A 22,796-nucleotide genomic window follows, 5' to 3' on the forward strand; every position below is an offset into this window, starting at 1 on the left:
GATCGTGTTTTGCACATTGATGCTTTTGGGGGAGGTTGTCAGGAAAAAGCAGCAATGCAAAAGCCAGCTGCAGGTGGCTGGAATGCAAAACAGGATGTTGATGTCTGGAACTGTACTGGTGGGAAAAAGGGGCAGTCTATTCTCTGTACTGAGTACCGGATGTTAGCTCAGAGTGTCATCTGACCTGTACTGGAAGTGCAGGGGTGGAGTCGTGACTCTACTGCTGGAGTCTGGAGGGTGCAGTCACGTTTCTATATACTGCTGAATGACAGGAATAAAGACATGTAAATAGACTCCTGTCTGTCTCTTTTCCCCTCCCTGGGGAATACAGGGAGGGAGAAGGAGGAGGGTGTGTTCTTCTCACGTCTGAGGAGGATCGCCGATTTATGGCCTTGCCTGGATCCTGCCGTGAGACTTTCAGGAACGTCAGGACTCCGCTGCTTATTTACACATCTTGGCTATCAAAATCTGCTATAAGATTGTCACTCCCATCTTTTCTATATTAGTGAGGCTAAAAGGTCTCCTTGAAGTTATTTTTGAATGGGCATGCATAAGGTTGTGAGGTAAGTATGGCATTGCGGTGTTTATAGTGTCATTTCTACAGATTTATTATATCAAATTAGAAACATTAAAACCATTGTCCATTTATTGTTGGGCAAGCATTGATGACATTTCTGATTTTGCCCTGCATTTATTTGGTCCTAATGTTGGCTATTTGCAGACTAGTTGCAGAGAGCTTGCTGGGGAGACCACACAACACAAAATAACTTTAGGTACGTTTTAATAACAAAAACAAAAACTCCTTTCACACTTAATATATCAGAAAACATGACCCATCCACCAACCCAACCACCAGTGTACTGAGAGAGCTAGGTGCTGCTCTTTATATACTATACCCAATTGCTGACACAGCTTAATTAACACAACTTAGCAGCACCTGCTATACTGTTTCACGGCTGTAAAACTAGGTCATGTTATTTGCTCTGGCCCTTAAAAACATACACATCTTGTGGAACAATAATGAACCTTCAAATTCAAAGAGACCATTCAACACCTAAAGGTTGAATTAAACATTAAAACCATTGTCCATTTATTGTTGGGCAAGCATTGATGATATTTTTGATTCTGCCCTGCATTTATTTGGTCCTAAAACTGGCAGGTGTGCCAGTGGAGACTTGCAGAGGCCATTGAAGCCCTGACATCAAAGAATCTGTTCCACCCACACTTCAAGTCCTCACTTAAATTGGGATTTTTGTTCTGTGATGAGTTGCCAGTTCATGATGTTATGGCCCACTCATTTATCTTTATAGTCCCTTTCTGAGGACACCATGATCTCTAGGCTGTTGTTAAAAGGATCAAAGGAAGAAGCTTCTCCACCCTGGAGGAATCTAGTGAAGGTCCACATCTATTCCTCTGTGATTTGGGGCTCTGCTGGAGAACACACCTTTTAATACCAAGATGTTCATCCCAAGTCAAGTACTTCTTGCAATCTGTGTTTTCCTGTTCCTCACACCTGGAGGTATGTTCTTTTTGAGAGCTGGGAAAAGCACTGTCAGCCAAGGGAGGCAGCTTAAGTGCAGGTTGGCAGGCAGAAGTATGAACCAAACCAAATTTATGCTCTGTCCATAGAATCTGAATTGAGGCAGTTAAATGGAAATTCTTCTGTTCTCTCCCTCTGTTGCACCTTAATGGAAAGTCTGTTGCTAGGTGGCAACTGAGGGAGCGGGTGAGCCAAGGGCAGCTGTTGTTGCAGTGAAGCTGATCAGAGAATCAGAGAATCTTAGAGTTGGAAGGGACCCAAGGGTCATCTAGTCCAACCCCCTGCAATCAATGATGGAATGGCCCTGCTTCACATCTCTTTCTTTACTGCAGCCTGTTAGAATCTGTTCAATATTTTATGTATTTAAGCAACTCTCCCTAATATTCAAGCAGGGAAACTGACTCCTTTACTTTTCAAACAGAAAATAAAACTCAAGATGTGGGCAAGCCTTCTGTAGCACAAGAAGTCTTTAATAAAAACTATTTATTTAAAAAAAGATCAGGGCAAACTATGGGTTCACCTCAAAACTAGGGGTGGATGGCGCAGTGTTTTCCCATCCTGTGCCAACTCCTTTTAATCCCATTTGGGGTCAATTCTTTAAAGAACAAGCCATGAAAAATCCACCCAGCTTTATAAGCATGAAGTCCTTCAGAAGTGGTCTGGGGGCTGCCTCTTTCTCCTTTTCTCCATTTAATATTTTACAGTGGCTTAGGGAAATTCCGTGGCCATTTGGCTATTGCTTTTTAAAAATCTTGTTAATTATTCTGTTTGATTTCTGCTGTATTCTGTCTTATGATTTCTGCTGTATTTCTGATGCTCTATTACCCTATTGTCATTCATTGTTTCTAAGACACTTTGGGGTTCCTTTGAATGAAAAGCGGCATAGAAATATAATCCTTCAATCAAAGCAACCCTCCATTATTCACAACATTTTGGTTTTGTCTTTTGGAGCAGATGCTCGCCTCTGTAAAAAATGCCTAATTATGATACCAGGAATACCATGCAACGAGCAAACATGTGAAGTTGATGATGGAGGAACCTGTGTTAGCATCACCACCCGCGAAAGTAAGAAACAGCTGCAAAGGTTGTGCCTTGTTTGGGCTCCATGGTCCACATTCCCCTTCTGCTTATTTTCCATTTTTTTCAGCTTAGTGATACAGCAATGGGGAATAATTCATGGAAATGCCTTTGTCAGAAGCATAGCTTCAAGCATGCAGTCTGAGCTTGTATGCAACAAGCTCAGACATTTCTTTCCTGACTGTTGCATAGTTGAAGAGAGTGTTAGTGTAGAAAGGAAGAGAGGGTCTTATTTCCTCCATCACCCAGTGGTGTATCAAGGTCAGGTGGTACCCCGTGCAGAAAATTTATTGTCACCATCCCCAGCACATTGAAAGAATTAAAAGAAGGACAAATAAGATACCTACATCACTAGAAAAGAGGGTATATGACCCAATTCTATAAAACACAGCTCTCTGGTCTCAAACCCTCCATGCATACTTATGTTTCACTGCAATATCCCGCAGTACGCATGTGGGTACCACACAATACTCCATTCCACTCCTTCCCATATATGCTTCCTAAACTAGTTTGTGTGTTTCTCTCTACATTCTAGAGCAGATTTAGGGGCTGTAGAAGAAGGTGGAGAGAGACATGTGTACCTGTATTCAGAATAGCTTTGTTTCCCCAGACTCAGCTGCATTAGTAAAGAAAAAGAATTTTATATGCATTATAACACTGTGACACTGGATGGCACTGTGGAGTCCCATCTTTCTCCAACGTGATTTCCCATTATAAAGTTTACAACACGTTTTCCTAAAATGTTTATATATATATATATATATATATGTCTAGATTCAGCCCTTGTGTTTCTTTATGTATTACCAGGTTTTTTAATGGAGAGCACTTTGGATATTTTATGTGAATTCCAGTTAATCATATCTTCACTCTTTTCTCTTTTCCTCTTTTTTCCTCTTCACACGTTGTCTCAGATGGGGAGTTTAGAGATAAAATACTCGATTGTGCAAAGAAGGATATGGTGACGTGTAATGTGCCTTGTCCTAATCAAAATGGTATCCGTCGGGAAATCAAATGCTGTGATGATTCTGATTTCTGCAATGCAAATTTTTAAAACAGGACGAGAGTCACCTCAAGATTCTGCCTTCCTGCAAATAATAAATATTTACTCTGTTCCCCCTCAGCTTGTCAAGCTTTCTTGTGTTTTCCTTTCTTTCAAATATGCTATATGCTGTGATGTAATGGTCCAAAACAGAGGGGGGGGGTAAGTGGGTTCAAAATGGCCAGGACTATTTTGGCTGCAATATACGATAGCAGCCGAATCAGCATGAAAGGGGAGATTTTTGCTCACTGTATTCTGCAAAGTCAATCATTTAGGAAGACTTGAAACATGAGGAGCTTGGGTTTTAAGAGAATGGTGGGCAAGTGTTGTTGTGCACAATGTGTCGATTTCTTGGTTAATCAAAAAGAATTCACTGACTCTATATATCACTTGCTCTCATTTCCTCTACTTTCAAAACTTTCATCAACTCCCTATTTTTTTAATCAAAACTCATGTTTCAAGCCATCAATTCAGCTTCCTATCACACAGCTCCTTTTGGCTTTTTCGAGTGGGATCTATGAACCACTAGCTCAGACTGTCCAGATCCTTCCCCTCACCCCACTGCACCCCTTTCGGCCCTAAGAATTCCGAAATGAATTTTTCTACCTATATACTGACACCTGCCAACTTTTAAAAATAAATCTGGTGTTGTGGGTGATGCAAGTCTGTTCAAGAGTTCTGACACTATGTTATATATAACAACTAGGCATTCATGTTTCAAGACCTCACTCCTAGTAGAACACTGAAATATGTTTTATTTTGTCTTAGGCCACATTCGCACCATGCATTTAAATTACTATAATGCCACTTTAAACAGCCATGGCTTCCCCCACCCCTAAAATCTTGGAGTTGTTGTTTATTTTTATTCCATTCTTTTTTTAAAAAACCCATTGTTCTGGTTCGAGGACCCGACCCCGGTGAAGTGAAATGAAGACACATGGACACGTGATATAAGGTTAATGGGCTAGAAAAGGCCACAAGTTTATTGGTTACAGCATTGAAAAGGTATTGGCTTAGGCATTGGATCGAAACAAGTGGGTTCTTCACCAGAAGGTGGAGCCTGTCGATGCTAATCCGACTATAGGCTCACCCCTGCTGTCACCGAGGGTCGTGCCAAGGCCTCCCGCCAAGCAGGCATCGGACGGAATACACGACCCCCAGATTCCTTTAACGGAATACCCCTAAAAAATTGAAGGCATAGGCGATGGCCACACCTAGCACTTCCACACAGCGCAACACATTATTCCAATGCCTAACCTACCCACCAATACCACAAAAGTTGTGACGATTGCTACGAGGTAGGCAAAAAAACCAAAAAGCCTAGTGCCAAATGGAAAAACTCCTACCAGGCCCCCCAGCCAACCAGGGCGACCAACCTAAGGTCCATAGCAAGGCCAAAAAACCTGAGCCCTAACTAAAGGGAGTGGAGGGTGGGTGACTCGCGAGGGGCGAAGGAAAGAAGAATGAGGCCGGGGGAAGGCTGGCGCTGCAGCAAAATGCTGCTGAACACGCCCCCACCATGGCCCCTGGTTGGATGGCCACCGAGGGGGCGTGAGCGCCAGCCAGGTGAGCGGGCAGCAGGGGGCCACGCCCCCTGCTAGCCGGAGCTCGAGCCCCGACCACAACCCCTCCCCTCCCCTTCGGGGAGGAGAGTCTTTGTGGTTCAAGGACCCGACCCCGGTGAAGTGAAATGAAGACACATGGACACGTGATATAAGGTTAATGGGCTAGAAAAGGCCACAACTTTATTGGTTACAGTATTGAAAAGGTATTGGCTTAGGCATTGGATCGAAACAAGTGGGTTCTTCACCAGAAGGTGGAGCCTGTCAATGCTAATCCGACTATAGGCTCACCCCTGCTGTCACCGAGGGTCGTGCCAAGGCCTCCCGCCAAGCAGGCATCAGACGGAATACACGACCCCCAGATTCCTTTAACGGAATACCCCTAAAAAATTGAAGGCATAGGCGATGGCCACACCTAGCACTTCCACACAGCGCAACACATTATTCCAATGCCTAACCGCCACCCGAGCTAAAGGCTCGCCGCCAATACCCTCAAAGCTGCAACCAATCCCAGATGTTTTTAATGACACTAGCTAACCAAAAATCATTCCCCAGATCCGATAGGTGGACACCGTCATCCCGGTATAAAGCTTTGTCGCTAATCCGGATACGGTCATGATAAATCACTCGGCCATCCATAAAGCGCACCCAACGGGCTACCGCCCGATTTACGAGTTTCCTGGTTCTTTCAATGGCCATACAGTTTCGCGCACCGCGCCACACAGTTCTTTTCAGGAAGGAGGACCAGAACACTGTCGTTCTGGGGCACAAGGCTGCGAATGCATTCAAGTCTCTTTTTATGTTTGACAACAAGTCCACACTCCTTTTGCTGACAAGGTCATTCTCCCCTAAATGAATCACCAGGATGTCGGGAGAGCCGAGCTTGGCTATCTTCTCCCACAGCAAAGGCATCAGTTCTTCCCAACGCATGCCTCTTCTCGAAAACCAGGAAACTCGAACATCACGTGGCAGACCAAGGTTGGGTGCCAAGCCACAGCTCACCGCTCGCACGCGGGCCCAATGTACTATACTGTGGCCGCAAATCCACACGCTTCTTCCGGGCATAGCTGGGGATAAAGATAGAACAAAGGAAGGGTAAGCAGACTAAGGAGTAGGCGCAAGGTTGTGAATATATGACTTGTAAACATTGGATTTCCACCGGCCCAACTCTTTTATCCTTTCTGCCGGTAACCCCAGGTGCGCGGCCATGGTGGCGGCCCCGATCCTGAACGAATGTGCAGCGTACTCATGGGAGGGCAGGCCACAAACCTCAATAGCCTTGCGCATTACTCTAGAAAATTGGTACCTCAATAGGGGCGACCCATCCTCGTGTATCAGAAACGGTCCCGGGATGGCTGGTCTAAGGCGGAGATACCGCCTCGTGTCCTTTACCGGACATGGGCCCTGCTGGGCCGACGCCGTGAGCTTGAGCAGGACACCCTTGCCAGTCTGATCGGTCTTGGACTGACGCACAAGTACTGACACAGCAGACTCGGATAGCTGTACATCCTCCCGCAGGAGGCCGCGAGTTAAACCCCGCGCACTAGCTTCACACACCACCTCACCAACTCTGAGCGCACCAAAAAAGGCTATCGCATAAGCCGCAGAGAAGAGCCGTGCCTCAAACTTGGACCAACAAATTGTCCTGAGTTTTACGCGTATCTGAGATAGCAATCCGTAAGAAATCGGCTTACGGCCAACGGTCCTAGGTGGTTGCAACCTGCCCCAACCCTCAATGGCTCTACGGATCAAAAAAATCGCTACATGGGTCTTGCGCAAACGTCGCCTTTGAAAAGAAGCTGATGGCTGCTACGTGGATCTTTAAAGTTTTTGTAGCACGTCCGAGATCGTCCAGATGGGACAGGTACTGCAGGACGTCGTCAGTAGTGGGGGGGGGGTGTTATGTGACAGCCCAGACAACCCAAACCTGAAACCCAGGAAATCACACCAGGCCTTCTTATAGGACCTTAGCGTGGAAGGTGCAACGGACGCTAATACTCCCTGTATCACTTTGCGTCTCCAACGTTCCACAGGTACTCTGGAAAGGGTTCGGGCAACAGTTGTGCTCCAGGTGCGAGCGACCGGAAGCGAGGAATCTGGAATCGAGACAAGGCGTCGGCTATACCATTATTGGCTCCGGGTACAAATTTGGCTGAAAATAAAATATTGTACTCAAGGCAACGGAGGACGAACGCCCGCAGGAGAGAGGAGACCCTCGCAGACCGAGATGACTGCCTGGCAAGAATGTTCACCACCGCCAGGTTGTCGGTCCTGAAGCACACTCGGTGATCTCGAAACTCCTCCGTCCAGATGTGCACGGCCACTACTATTGGAAAGAACTCGAGAAAGGTGAGATCCCGCGTGATGGCCTGACCCTGCCATGCTGAGGGCCAGCGTTGCGCGCACCAGCGCCCTTTGAAGTACAAACCAAAACCTAAAGACCCTGCTGCGTCCGATTGAACCTGAAAGTCAAATGACAAATTCAAGACATCCTGCCAAAGAGAAACCCCGTTATACTTTCCCAAAAAGGCTGTCCAGACCTCGAGATCCGCTTTGACCGACCTGGGGAGGCGAACCCTGTGGAGGGGGTGCTTCAAACCAACTGACAATCTGGCAAGGCGAGCGCAGAAGGGGCGTCCGGGGGACACCACCCTGCACGCGAAGTTAAAGTGGCCCAATAAAGATTGAATTTGCCTAAGGGTGATCTTCCTAAGCTTAAGAGTGTCCTGAATTAGTTGTTTAAGGGCTTCAATCTTTTCAGCAGGTAAACAGGATGACTGGGCCACTGTATCCAGCTCGATGCCAAGGTACGTTAGACGCGTGGTTGGGCCCTCTGTTTTCTCCGCAGCTAGAGGGACCCCAAGGTCCTCGGCCAGTGCTGAGAAGGCCTCAAGCAAGGAGGCACACTCCCCCGTGTTGGCTCCACCCACAAAAAGAAAATCATCCAGGTAATGCGTGACCCCAATGGTGTTTGCCCTGAAACGCAGGGCCCAGTCCAGGAACGTGCTGAAGGCCTCGAATGCCGAACAGGCAACTGCGCAGCCCATTGGCATGGCTCTGTCAACATAGTATTTACCTTGAAATTTAAAACCCAGAAGCCGGAAATCAGCAGGGTGTACTGGCAGGAGGAGGAAGGCCGATTCTATATCACACTTTGCCAACAACGCCCCGGGGCCAAAACTACGGATCAACTTAACTGCCTGATCAAAGGTGGCGTATTTAACCGTGCATAACTCGGGCGGGATGGCATCGTTGATCGAGCCGCCTTTTGGAAAGGACAGGTTGTGAATGAGCCTAAATTCACTGGGGGTTATCTTGGGCACAATGCCTAATGGAGATATGTGCAAATTTGGTATGGGGGGACTCTCGAACGGGCCTGCAACCCTGCCCGCGCTGACCTCTTTTGCTATCTTTCTTTCAGCAACTTCCGGTCTCTCTCTAACTGATTTTTGATTGGGTGAATCCTTTGCAATTAAGGAACCTGCTATGGGAATACGAAAACCGCTAGAAAAACCTTCCCAGAGGTAGGAAGCTGCATCCTTATCCGGGTAAAGAGACAGAAGGTTGCAAAGGGGGACGAGCTTGATAGGGGAAAAGGCCATTTCCAAGGCTACCTCACCTTCTGTTCCCTGCTGTGGGGGCCCCCCTGGAACTGGGATGATGGAACCCCCGGCCTCCACGAAAGGGCTGCTTCCCCCCTTTCAAGCAGGATGTAACTGGGTGACCCCCGGCGCATCTTTCGCATTCATGCGTGAATTTACAAGATGGCCTCTGGCAAAACCCTTTATTGTATTCCCAGCATACCCGACGCTTAAAATCTTTCCTTTGGTCACTCCTGGCCGACCGATATGAGTCGGCTGGTCTCTTCTCCACATACGGACCGACAGCTACAGACCAGATTCCATTCTCGATCTGATCCCAGCATGCTAATGGGATCCTAGACGCCTTCCTTCGGAACTTCTTATCATAGCTTATGGCTGCAGCCTCCCCCGCGAGAGCACAGGCTGTGCGAATATGTGAAAGGTAAGCAACAAGGTGAACCGCACGCTTGGGGTAAGCTGCGACAATCGTCCCCATAAAGGCCTGAAAACCATTGAGCCAATTTTCAAATGTCCTAGGCATGGAAGGGTACTTGCTCTTTTTCTTACCATAAGAGGGCCTCTTTTCTCCCCTACCTAACTCCTCTGCTGGAGGCACTAACCTAAACATGTCGACAAACTCACCATTTAAGATTTTTGCTCGTAATTTAGGGGATAGATGATCACCTGGTATAACATCTGAGGTTGAGTAGGTGGATGTGGTGGCATCTTTTACCAGAGCCCCGTCCTTCCACTCCTGGGTCCCCCTGAACTTTTTGCGATGGCAATTGGCCCTCCTTGACAATGCCCAGTCCGGAAGTCCAGACACTTCCTCGCCCTTCCCCCAATAGGAACCTAGGGACGCGTCGCTGTCATATTCTGAAGAAGAAGTACCTGTATCATCGTCCGAGTCCTCCCTCCGGGACCTGCTCTTCCTACATGTATGCTTCTTCTTTTCGCGCCTCTTACCCGAGGGCTTCTCCACTGACGCAGCGGCAGCGGTGCTCTCTTCCTGTTGCGCGTCTTCATCCGCCGATGAAGCCGCCGAATCAGGTGACTGGACCCTGGGCCGCTTGTCCTGTGAGCGACTAGAAGAGCTGGGGCAGCAGGATTGTTATTGCGAATAGGAAAGAAGAATGAGGCCGGGGGAAGGCTGGCGCTGCAGCAATATGCTGCTGAACACGCCCCCACCATGGCCCCTGGTTGGATGGCCACCGAGGGGGCGTTTTCCCATATGTCCATGTGAATATTTCATAAAGGGGTAACATATTTCAACAAAATTATCCAGATCAGATGCCTTGTTGGGACATGTACTCTCTTTCTTAGTTTCTCAGACAAAGCAATTGTCCATATTTTTTTCCATTATCTGATGTGAAGGTGATCAATTACTTTGCTATGAGTAATTGTGCAGCCACCAGAAGAAAATCTATATAGTGGTACCTCGGGTTTCATACAATTCAGGTTACATACGCTTCAGGTTACAGACTCCGCTAACCCAGAAATAGTGCTTCAGGTTAAGAACTTTGCTTCAGGATAAGAACAGAAATCGTGCTCTGGTGGTGCGGCAGCAGCAGGAGGCCCCATTAGCTAAAGTGCTGCTTCAGGTTAAGAACAGTTTCAAGTTAAGAACAGACCTCCGGAACGAATTAAGTACTTAACCTGAGGTACCACTGTAAGTTCTGTGTATAACATATTAAGTTGAATATCTGTTAATAAGCCTAGGCTTGGGGGGGCCTCACTAGGGGCGCATTGGAAGATGGCCGACAATACCATCTCTCCGACCCACACGGGGTAATTAAGAGGCTGTTATGGGAGTAGGCAGCCTCCCTTGTTGCCCCAAGGGAATGGGGAACACTGCCCTTGCCTGCTGTGCCCATAAATCACCCCCAAATTCGAAAGAAGGGGGTGAGGGCACTAGGCAGAATGCCCCCATGTGGACCTCGGCTCTCCTGGACGCTGTCTCTGATTGCACACTAGCTGCAGCAATTTGGAATTATTAATTACAAATGAAGCAAACACACATATTTCAAGTGAAAAAGGGGAGTGAAGACTGCTAATTTAAGGGACCTATGCGAAAGAAGACGACGGGTTGGAGCAACAGGAATATTTTACGATGAAGATACACCAAAGGCTGGGTATGTCGCCAGCAGGACTGATGGGGGGGGAACCTTTTTTACTTTCCTTCTATGTGATTCACAAAAAACCCTCCTCATTAGAACTGTCGGTTTAATTGACCCAAGCAGGATGATTAAGGTCTGTGTGGAGATAAACTTTAACCAAAAGTATGCTTTATGGAGATCGAGAAGCAATAAGAGCTTTTGGAATGGCGCAGCAATTAATTCAGAGTTGCCATCTTGCCAAAGGATTTATAGCCGGGAGGAGGAACGGACTTGTTTTCAGACTGCATTCCTGGTGAATCTCCTCAGAGATTTGAGAAAGGAGGCAGATTGGTGAAGATTAATGACGGTAAGACTGTTTTGATGTATGGAAGTGATGTTATATGGAAAACATCTGGATATGGCTACTGGATAAAAATAATAATAATATCCATGCAGGATTACAAACTGTTTTAACCAGCTTGTGGAGACTATCAGAGGTCACAAAGAGAAAGGAAAAATATATGAAAATAACAACAAGAGATGTGGAAAAACAATAAGAAAGGACTGGATAGTACTGTGAACATAATATGGTTAGATTTGTGGACATTAAAACAGCAGCAAGAAGCAAGAAGTTGATTGGATCCCCTTCGGAACTTGAAATAGGGGTACCCCCAACAAAAAATTAAAATTCGGCTGTGTAATTTGGAATTTATGTAATTTGGTTTGATTTGATGTGATTGGTCGGTTAATAAATAATTATCCTTTTTTTAAAAAAAATAAGCCTAGGCTTGGATTACATTATGTCCTGATTTGTGATTTTGCTTATTTCTGTACATACTCTTTCCCAGAATGGTTGTAACAACTCACATGCCCACCACATATGAAAAGTCATATCAGTTGCCCTGTAGTTTATTAAGGGTGCTGAGAGTTGCTTGTAAACTCTCCTATTCCGTCCCAGAGCTACAATTCCAGAGTCATTTAACAATCAATCCCTCTTCCCAGGGAGCTGTGGCAACTTCAACAAACTACCATTCCTAGGAGTATTTGGGGAAATATATGACTGTTTAAAGTGGTGTCATATAGTTTTAGATGTGTGGATTCAATATTAATGGCTCCATTCTTCTTCTTCTTCTTCTTCTTCTTCTTCTTCTTCTTCTTCTTCTTCTTCTTCTTCTTCTTTGGGATGGGAATGGGACTGAATGGCAGACACGCAACCCTCCACTGATCCTGCTGGTTTTTTTCACGGCTGTAAAATTGGGTCACGTTATTTGCTCTGGCCCTTAAAGACATACACATCTTGTGGAACAATAATGAACCTTCAAATTTAAAGAGACCATTCAACACCTAAAAGTTGAATTAAACATTAAAACCATTGTCCATTTATTGTTGGGCAAGCATTGATGATATTTATGAATTTGCCATACATTTATTTGGTCCTAAAAGTGGCAGGTGTGCCAGTGGAGACTTGCAGAGGCCATTGAAGCCCTGACATCAAAGAATCTGTTCCACCCACACTTCATGTTCTCACTTAAATTGGGATTTTTGTTCTGTGATGAGTGGCCAGTTCATGATGTTACGACCCACCCATTTATCTTTATACTTCCTTTCCAAGAACATCATGATCTCTAAGGTGTCATTAAAAGGATTTAAGGAAGAAGCTTCTCCAACCTGGAGGAATCCAGTAAAGGTCCACATTTATTCCTCTGTGATTTGGGGCTCTGCAGGAGAACATACAGTGTCCTTTTGATACCAAGATGTCCATCCCAAGTCAAGAAATTCTTGCAATCTGTGTTTTCCTGTTCCTCACGCCTGGAGGTATGTTCTTTTTGCAAGAGCTGGGAAAAGCACTGTCAGCCAAGGGAGGCAGCTTAAGTACAGGTTGGCAGGCAGAAGTATGTATTCTGTCTTATGATTTGTGATGTATTTCTGATGCTCTATTACCCTATTGTCTTTCATTGTTTCTAAGACACTTTGAGGTTCCTTTGAATGAAAAGTGGCCTAGAAATATAATCCATCAATCAAAGCAACCCTCCATTATTCACAACATTTTGGTTTTGTCTCTGGAAGCAGATGCTCTCCTCTGTACAAAATGCATAATTATGGCAGCAGGAATGCCATGCAACCACCAAACATGTGAAGTTGATGATGGAGGAACCTGCGTTGGCATCACCATCCTCGAAAGTAAGAAACAGCTTCAAAGGTTGTGCCTTGTTTGAGCTCCATGGTCCACATTCCCCTTCTGCTTATTTTCCATTTCTTTCAGATTAGTGATACAGCAATGGGGAATAATTCATGGAAATGCCTTTTTCAGAAGCATAGCTTCAGGCATGCAGTCTGAGCTTGTATGCAACAAGCTCAGACATTTCCTTCCTGACTGTTGCATAGTTGAAGACAGTGTTAGTGTAGAAAGGAAGAGAAGGTCTTATTTCCTCCATCACTCAGTGGCGTAGCAAGGTCAGGTGGTACCCCATGCAGAAAAATTCTTGTCCCCCCCCCCAGCACACTGAAATAATTAAAAGAAGGACAAATAAAATACTTACATCACCAGAAAAGAGGGTGTATGACCCAATTCTATAAAACACAGCTCTCTGGTCTCAAACCCTCCATGCATACTTATGTTTCACTGCAATATCCCACAGGACGCATGTGGGTACCACACAATACTCCACTCCACTCCTTCCCATATATGCTTCCTAAACTAGTTTGTGTGTTTCTCTCTACATTCTTGAGCAGATTTAGGGGCTCTAGAAAAAGTGGAGAGAGACATGTGTACCTGTATTCAGAATAGCTTTGTTTCCCCAGAGTAATGAACCTTGGACTCAGCTGCATTAGTAAAGAAAAAGCATTTTTTTATGCATTATAACACTGTGACACTGGATGGCACTGTGGAGTCCCATCTTTCTCCAACGTGATTTCCCATTATAAAGTTTACAACACATTTTCCTAAAATATGTGTGTGTATATATATATATATGTCTAGATTCAGCCCTTGTGTTTCTTTATTCTTTCAGCCATCAGTATTACCAGGTTATTTTAATGGAGAGCACCTTGGATATTTTATGTGAAGTCCAGTTAATCATTGTGGTGACTGAGGGTGAGAATGATACATATCTTCACTCTTTTCCTCTTTCTTTCTCTTCACACGTTGTCTCAGATGGGGTGTTTAGAGATAAAATACTCGATTGTGCATCGAAGGATATGGTGAAGTGTGATATGCCTTCTCCTAATCAAAATGGTATCCGTCTGGAAGTCAACTGCTGTGATGATTCTGATTTCTGCAATGCAAACTTTTAAAACAGTCCGAGAGTCATCTCAAGATTCTGCCTTCCTGCAAATAATAAATATTTACTCTGTTCCCCCTCAGCTTGTCAAGCTTTCTTGTGTTTTCCTTTCTTTCAAATATGCTATATTCTGTGGTGTATTGGTCCAAGATAGAGGCAGGTAAGTGGGTTCAAAATGGCCAGGACTATTTTGGCTGCAATATGCGATAGCAGCTGAATCAGCATGAAAGGGGAGATTTTTGCTCACTGTATTCTGCAAAGTCAATCATTTAGGAAGACTTGAAACATGAGGAGCTTGGGTTTAAAGAGAACGGTGGGCAAGTGTTGTTATGCACAATGTGTCGATTTCTTGGTTAGTCAAAAAGAATTCACTGACTCTATATATCACTTGCTCTCATTTCCTCTACTTTCAAAACCTTCATCAACTCCCTATTTTTTTTTAATCAAAACTCATGTTTCAAGCCATCAATTCAGCTTCCTATCACACAGCTCCTTTTGGCTTTTTTGAGTGGGATCAATGAACCACTGGCTCAGACTGTCCAGATCCTTCCCCTCACCCCACTCCACCCCTTTCGGCCCTAAGAATTCCGAAATGAATTTTTCTACCTATATACTGACACCTGCCAACTTTTAAAATTAAATCTGGTGCTGTGGGTGATGCAAGTCTGTTCAAGAGTTCTGACACTATGTTATATATAACAACTAGGCATTCATGTTTCAAGACCTCACTCCTAGTGGAACACTGAAATATGTTTTATTTTGTCTTAGGCCACATTCGCACCATGCATTTAAATTACTATAATGCCACTTTAAACAGCCATGGCTTCCCCCACCCCTAAAATCTTGGAGTTGTTGTTTATTTTTATTCCATTTTTTTAAAAAACAACAACAACACCATTGTTATTGCTTTCCAAAAATATAAACATTAACAGAACAATTGGTTTTCCCATTCCCACCCCCTCTCCCTGGAATAGAAGACTAATGAGTTAGATTTTCCCATATGTCCATGTGAATATTTCATAAAGGGGTAAGGTCCCATTACCTCCTGGCAAACAGAAGGAGAAGAAATGGAGGCAGTGAGAGATTTTATTTTCTTGGGCTCCACGATCACTGCAGATGGTGACAGCAGCCACAAAATTAAGAGACGCCTGCTTCTTGGGAGGAAAGCAATGAGCAACCTAGACAGCATCTTAAAAAGTAGAGACATCACCTTGCCAACAAAGGTCCGTATAGTAAAAGCTATGGTTTTCCTAGTAGTGATGTATGGAAGTGTGAGCTGGACCATAAAGAAGGCTGATTGCCGAAGAATTGATGCTTTTGAGTTATGGTGCTGGAGGAGACTCTTGAGAGTCCCATTGACTGCAAGAAGATCAAACCTATCTGTAGTGGTTGCGAGTTACTCGTGCGTAATCCTGCTCCGTTTGAGCATTAGATTGCCTGGTTAAACCCTCCGGACTGCACAGCCCATCTCAGCGTGGCTGCCCTTAGTCACTCGTAGAATCTGTCTGAGGGCGTCTCCCCCTAGCGCTGGGACCTTCTCCTGCAGAATCAGAGACCCTCTCCTTCTCCCGTGCCTCTGATGTCAGTTCCCTGACATCCACCTCCCTCCCAGGGCCCCCTTCACTCCCCCTCTGACCGGTGGGCTCTATTGTGGCCTCTTCTCTGGTCGGTGAGCCAAGGAAACCCCGGAATGAGCTGTCCTCCTCATCTGTGGGTGCGAAAACCTCTTCCCACCTGCTAAGGTTCCCACCCCAGGAATGACCCTCCCAATCCGATTCTTCCTCGGATTCTGAAAACCCTTCGAAACTCTCTTCCTCCTCTGTGGTACCGAATTGTTCCTCCCAGAATCGCTCTAAGGGCTTGGGTTTATCTGGGAACCGTCGGTGGAACACTTCCACCATATTCTCGTCGCCAACTGCCTCTGCGGGGACCCATGTGTTTTCTGACCAGGGCTCTCCTTCCCACGCCACCAAGTACTCCACTTGCCGACCTCGCCACCTTGAATCAACTATCTCTGCGGCCGAACTTTGGTGTTCCCTTTCTTCTACCTGTGGTGGTGGCGTGACTTCTACCTCCCGCCCCTCGAATTCCCGCCACTCTCTGTGTGGTGAGAGTAAGGACCTGTGGAACACGGGATGTATTTTCATGTTGTCTGGCAACCTGAGCTTGAACGCCATGGGGTTTATCTGTTGTATAACTTCAAATGGCCCCAGTCGTCTGGGCTGCAACTTCTTGCACCCTCCCTTAAAGGGTAACCCTTGAGTGCACACCCACACGAGATCCCCCACCCTTATGGTTTCCCCTTCCCTTCGGTGTTTATCTGCTTGCTTCTTGTAATTGGCTTTGGCCCTTTCTAGGTTCATCTTGAGCTGTTGAGGTAACGCTTCCATTTCTTCCACAAACTGTTCAGCTGCAGGCACACTCCAGCTCTGTTCCTCATTACCCGGGAATGCCCTGGGATGACACCCATAATTGGCCAAAAATGGACTCATTCCTGTGGATACATGTTCAGCGTTATTGTACGCAAATTCTGCTAACGCTAGTCTCTCTACCCAATCATTCTGCCTCTCGCTTACGTAGCAGCATAAGTATTGCTGGAGTACGCTGTTTGCCCTTTCCGCTTGCCCATTGGTTTCTGGGTGTCTCGCTGTCGAGGAGCTGACCTCGACTTGCAGTAGGCTTATGAGCTTCCTCCAGAACCGGGAAGTAAATTGTTTTCCGCGGTCTGAGAGAACCCTCAAGGGGGCGCCATGCAGCCTGAAAATGTGTTCTACAAACAACCGTGCCGTTTCTTCCGCCGTCACCGCATGTGAGCAGGCGATGAAATGGCACATTTTGGTTAGCAAGTCGACTACTACCATCACTGCTGTTTCCCCCCTCGATTTGGGCAAATCCGTCATGAAATCAATTGACACCACCTCCCAGGGTTTGTTGGGTGTGGGTAAGGGTTCCAGCAAACCTGCTGGTACCGTGCGTTCCCCTTTGGCCCTCTGGCAGCGGTCACACCCTCTTACATATTCGCGTACATCTTCCCTCACCCGTGGCCGCCAAAATTGTCGAGTCACCAGCATCATGGTTTTGTGTTGCCCAAAGTGCCCCACTGTGGGGGTGTCATGTAGTTGCTTGAGTACCCTTCTTCTTAGAGCCTCCCCCGGTACGTACATCGCCCCCCTGTAGTACAACACCCCTTCCTTCTCTTCGAACCCCTCTGGTGCTCCCCTCCCCTCTTGGAGTTCCCTGATTTTTGTTCGTGCGAATTCATCGTCCCTAGTGAGTCCTGCCAGTTCTCTCGTGCCCGCTAGAGTACCCCCACACACCCATCGGTCCTCAGGTATGACGTGTCGGGTCTCCGGCGGCCCCTCTCCTTCAAAGTACTCTGGTTTCCGCAAGAGAGCGTCTGCTCTCACGTTTTGCTCGCCTGGCACATACTGGATTTCGAAGGAAAACTTGGAAAACTCCTGCGCCCAGCGAATCTGTCTCTGGTTGAGCACCCATGCTGTCCGCCAATATTCCAAGTTCTTGTGATCTGTGCAGACCTGGATCTTGTGCTGCGCCCCTATCAGCAAATGGCGCCACCGACAAAGGGCAGCGTAAATTGCTAGCAGTTCTCGGTCGTACACGGTGTAGTTTTGTTCCGACTTGCTCAGCTTCCTCGAAAAAAAGGCACACGGTTTCCATTCTTGCTTGTTCAGTCCTGGCTGCAACAGAACTGCCCCGATGGCTCTGTCTGACGCGTCCGTCTCCAACCTCAGTGGTTTCTCCAAGTCCACATGTAGTAATTGTTCTTCCGACACGAATGCCTTCTTCAATCTTTCAAAGGATTGCTGGGCTTCCTCCGTCCACACAAACTTCTTTTTACTACTGAGACAGTCCGTGATTGGGGCTGTCAAGTGTGCAAAGTTCTTGATGAACTTCCTGTAGAAATTGCCAAAACCTAGGAACCTCTGCACATCCTTTCGTGTCTTTGGGGTTTTCCACTCCAATACTGCTTGCACCTTGCTTGGGTCCATTGCTAAGCCTTTGTCAGATAACTTGTACCCCAGGAACTCCAACTCTCGGGCATGAAACTGACATTTCTCTAGCTTGACCCACAACTGGTGTTTCTGCAAGCATTGTAGCACTTCCCTGACATCTCTCACATGTTGCTCCTCATTTTCTGAATATATCAAGACGTCGTCCAGGAATGCTACACAGTTCTTGTAAAGCAGAGACCCCAACACGTGGTGCATGAACGCTTGAAAACAGGCGGAGCCTGACTGTAATCCGAAAGGCATAACAAGATATTCAAAGGCCCCCAGGGGTGTGAACATGGTGGTCTTCCATTCATCTCCCTCTCTCATTCAGATTAAGTTGTAGGCCCCTCTAAGGTCTAGCTTGGTGAAAATCTTTCCCTTCCTCACTCTCGTCAGAATGTCGTCAATTCTGGGCATAGGGAAAGTCACAGGTTCTGACACCAAATTTACCGCCCTGAGGTCCACGACCAGCCTCGGTTTATCAGTGTCCTTTTTGTCCACAAAAAATACTGGGCTGCCCCCCACTGCCTTTGACTCTCTTATAAACCCTCTCTTTAGGTTCTTGTTCATAGAATCATAGAATCATAGAGTTGGAAGAGACCACAAGGGCCATCGAGTCCAACCCCCTGCCAAGCAGGAAACACCATCAGAGCACTCCTGACATATGGTTGTCAAGCCTCTGCTTAAAGACCTCCAAAGTAGGAGACTCCACCACACTCCTTGGCAGCAAATTCCACTGTCGAACAGCTCTTACTGTCAGGAAGTTCTTCCTAATGTTTAGGTGGAATCTTCTTTCTTGTAGTTTGGATCCATTGCTACGTGTCCGCTTCTCTGGAGCAGCAGAAAACAACCTTTCTCCCTCCTCTATGTGACATCCTTTTATATATTTGAACATGGCTATCATATCACCCCTTAACCTCCTCTTCTCCAGGCTAAACATGCCCAGCTCCCTTAGCCGTTCCTCATAAGGCATCGTTTCCAGGCCTTTGACCATTTTGGTTGCCCTCCTCTGGACACGTTCCAGTTTGTCAGTGTCCTTCTTGAATTGTGGTGCCCAGAACTGGACACAGTACTCCAGGTGAGGTCTGACCAGAGCAGAATACAGTGGCACTATTACTTTCCTTGATCTAGATGCTATACTCCTATTGATGCAGCCCAGAATTGCATTGGCTTTTTTAGCTGCCGCGTCACACTGTTGGCTCATGTCAAGTTTGTGGTCAACCAAGACTCCTAGATCCTTTTCACATGTACTGCTCTCAAGCCAGGTGTCACCCATCTTGTATTTGTGCCTCTCATTTTTTTTGCCCAAGTGCAATACTTTACATTTCTCCCTGTTAAAATTCATCTTGTTTGTTTTTGCCCAGTTCTCTAATCTGTCAAGGTCGTTTTGAAGTGTGATCCTGTCCTCTGGGGTGTTAGCCACCCCTCCCAGTTTGGTGTCATCTGCAAATTTGATCAGGATGCCCTTGAGTCCATCATCCAAGTCATTGATAAAGATGTTGAATAAGACCGGGCCCAAGACAGAACCCTGTGGCACCCCACTAGTCACTCTTCTCCAGGATGAAGAGGAACCATTGATGAGCACCCTTTGGGTTCGGTCAGTCAGCCAGTTACAAATCCACTGAGTGGTAGCATAGTCAAGACCGCATTTTACCAGCTTCTTTACAAGAATATCATGGGGCACCTTGTCAAATGCCTTGCTGAAATCAAGGTAGGCTACATCCACTGCGTTCCCTTCATCTACCAGGCTTGTAATTCTGTCAAAAAACGAGATCAGGTTAGTCTGACACGACTTATTTTTCAGAAATCCATGCTGACTTGTTGATAAAGTCCCGTAACTCCTTCATCTCCCTGTCTGACATGGCATACAGCTTACCCACAGGCAGCTGCGCCCCAGGGAGCAAATTGATCTGGCAATCGAATGGCCTGTGGGGTGGCAGTCTATCTGCCTCCTTTTCACTAAAAACCTCCTTCAGATCAGCATATTGTGGTGGCACCTTCCCTTTACCCTCCACTGCAGTGCTTGCCACTCTGGCTACACTCATCCTTGGCGTTTCCCCGCCTAGGCAGTGCTGCAGGCAGTAGTCAGACCCAAAGCTGACGGTCCTCTGATGCCACGCCACCACCGGATCATGTTGCGCTAGCCAGCTCATCCCTAATAGTATTGGGGGACCCGCTAATGAGGCAACGTGGAAGGCGATTGTCTCTGAGTGCCTAGACACTCTCATTCTCATCGGTGGGGTTTGGTGGGTAACTTCCCCCCCCCAATCAGTTCCCTCCCATCAATGGTGGTGACTTGCAGAGGTGCATCCAAAGGTAGCAGGTGAAGCTGATGCTCTAAGGCAAAGTCCCTGCTAAAAAAGTTGCATGAGCTTCCTGAGTCCAGCATACCCTGAACCTTCACTGGGTGCCCATTTGGGAGTTCAAGCACCACCTCAATGGCAATTGCTGATCTTGGAGAATCTGGTTTGGGCACATTCATTGGTTGTTGGCTCGGCTGCTGTGCCCGCTGATTGGCAGCCAAGCGTTTCCGTTTCCCTGCTCCGGAGTCTGGGGTTCCTCCTCCTCGCCCCCCACGGCCCCCACCATTCCTTGCCAGGCCTTTCTTTGTGGGCAGACTCTGGCAAAATGTCCTGGCCGTTGGCAAAGAAAACATTTCTTGGTCGTTTTTACATTCTTTCCCTCCCTTTTGCGACCCTCGCTGGAGTTTGAAACTTCCTGGGCGCGCGCACCGCCTATTTCCATTGGCTCCGCTGGCGGGGAAGGCTGCCTAGGTATTCTAGGAATGCGGTAGTCATGACAACGCTGCTCTCTCCCTTCCCGCCTCTCTTGAGCCCGCGCTTCCTGTCTTACGCCAATCGCAAGGACTGCCTTGGTCAGCTGATCCATAGACTGTGCACGAAAGCTCATCTTTGACCGTTGGTGACAACCCCTCCTCAAATAGCATTTGTACGTGTTCCGAGTCCAGCTGCCACCCCAGGCGATGAACGATCATGGCAAAACGTGACCAATAGTCTCTAACTGACCCTTCTCCCTGCTTACAGCTCAGCAGTTCCCGTTTGGTCAAACTCTGTTGCACATCGCTACTAAACATTGCGTCCATCGCCTGAAGAAATTTCGTTAGATCCTCCATGGCGTCATTCTGCATTGCCATAAGCGGTCGAATCCACTCTCTCGCCCTGTCCTGCAAGTGCCCCACAATATAAGCAACTTTGGCTGCGTCATTTTCAAAATCGTTTTGCTGCAGCTTCAAGGCATATTCTATTTCTGTTCTAAACGCCCCATACTCTTGAGGCTTTCCCCCAAACTTATGCACCAGTCCCGGTACCTTCCTCGCTATGGGGGTGGGTTTCCCCTGAGCATCCAGAGACCGTCGTTCGTCCAGCCTCGCCGTCAGGATGGCTATGTGCTCTTCCAAGTCGCGGTTTCTCTCCTCCAGCGATTGGCCTCCAGCCGCCCCTCTCGTGGCTCCGACTTCTCCGGTCTTACTCATGATGCCCCCTTCTGCTTGTTGCGCACGAACAACTTTCAGTGACAGACAAATTGCTGTAGTGGTTGGGAGTTACTCGTGCGTAATCCTGCTCCGTTTGAGCATTAGATTGCCTGGTTAAACCCTCCGGACTGCACAGCCCATCTCAGTGTGGCTGCCCTTAGTCACTCGTAGAATCTGTCTGTGGGCGTTTCTTAAAGCGCTGCCAACATAAGAGCTGTTTGACACCCAATCGTCTCTGCCTCTCACTGCGCGGGAGTCTCCTGCGCAGGGTGGGCGTGGGCAGCGGGGTGCTTGGGCTCTCCTCACTAACTTCCAACGAAGAGTCCTGGAGCCCCTGCACCTCCCTGTCCCATTGCTCTCCTGGATCCCTGGTGTTACACTCATTCTCTTCCCCTTCTTCCCAGCTGAGTCTCCCCCTAGCGCTGGGACCTTCTCCTGCAGAATCAGAGACCCTCTCCTTCTCCCATGCCTCTGATGTCAGTTCCCTGACACTATCCATTCTTAAGGAAATCAGCCCTGAGTGCTCACCGGAAGGACAGATCGTGAAGCTGAGACTCCAATATTTTGACCACCTCATGAGAAGAGAAGACTCCCTGGAAAAGACCCTGATGTTGGGAAAGATGGAGGGCAGAAGGAGAAGGGGACGACAGAGGACGAGATGGTTGGACAGTGTTCTCGAAGCTACCAGCATGAGTTTGACTAAACTGCGGGAGGCAGTGGAAGACAGAAGTGCCTGGCGTGCTCTGGTCCATGGGGTCACGAAGAGTCGGACACGACTAAACGACTAAACAATAACAACAACATATTTCAACAAAATTATCCAGATCAGATGCCTTGTTGAGACATGTACTCTCTTTGTTAGTTTCTCAGACAAAGCAATTGTCCATATTTTTTCCCATTATCTGATGTGTAGGTGATCAATTACTTTGCTATGAGTAATTGTGCAGCCACCATAAGAAAATCAATACAGTGGTGCCTCAGGTTACATACGCTTCAGGTTACAGACTCCGCTAACCCAGAAATAGAGCTTCAGCTTAAGAACTTTGCTTCAGGATAAGAACAGAAATCATGCTCTGGTGGCGCGGCGGCAGCGCGAGGCCCCATTAGCTAAAGT

General features: G+C 47.0%; 2 long non-coding RNA genes across 4 annotated transcripts; one reads left to right on the top strand and one right to left on the bottom strand.

The window, feature by feature from the left end:
* The first annotated feature begins 1,346 nt into the window (after positions 1-1,346).
* Positions 1,347-14,258, top strand: LOC310702838. 3 transcript variants are annotated; one of them, XR_014523669.1, is made up of 3 exons: positions 1,347-1,519; positions 12,966-13,076; positions 14,050-14,258. It is a non-coding gene; the product is annotated as an uncharacterized lncRNA (long non-coding RNA). The 3 variants fall into 3 exon arrangements; XR_014523670.1 differs by lacking the exon at positions 1,347-1,519 and adding an exon at positions 12,635-12,710; XR_014523671.1 differs by lacking the exon at positions 1,347-1,519 and adding an exon at positions 12,643-12,710 and having other exon boundaries at positions 12,963-13,076.
* Positions 10,034-22,618, bottom strand: LOC310702938. Its single transcript, XR_014523814.1, has 2 exons — positions 22,516-22,618; positions 10,034-10,093 (listed from the first exon to the last, which is right to left on the bottom strand). It is a non-coding gene; the product is annotated as an uncharacterized lncRNA (long non-coding RNA).
* Positions 22,619-22,796: the final 178 nt, after the last annotated feature.

The sequence above is a fragment of the Podarcis liolepis genome (genome assembly GCF_965112155.1).
Source record: "Podarcis liolepis genome assembly, chromosome: 3".
NCBI lineage: Eukaryota > Metazoa > Chordata > Lepidosauria > Squamata > Lacertidae > Podarcis > Podarcis liolepis.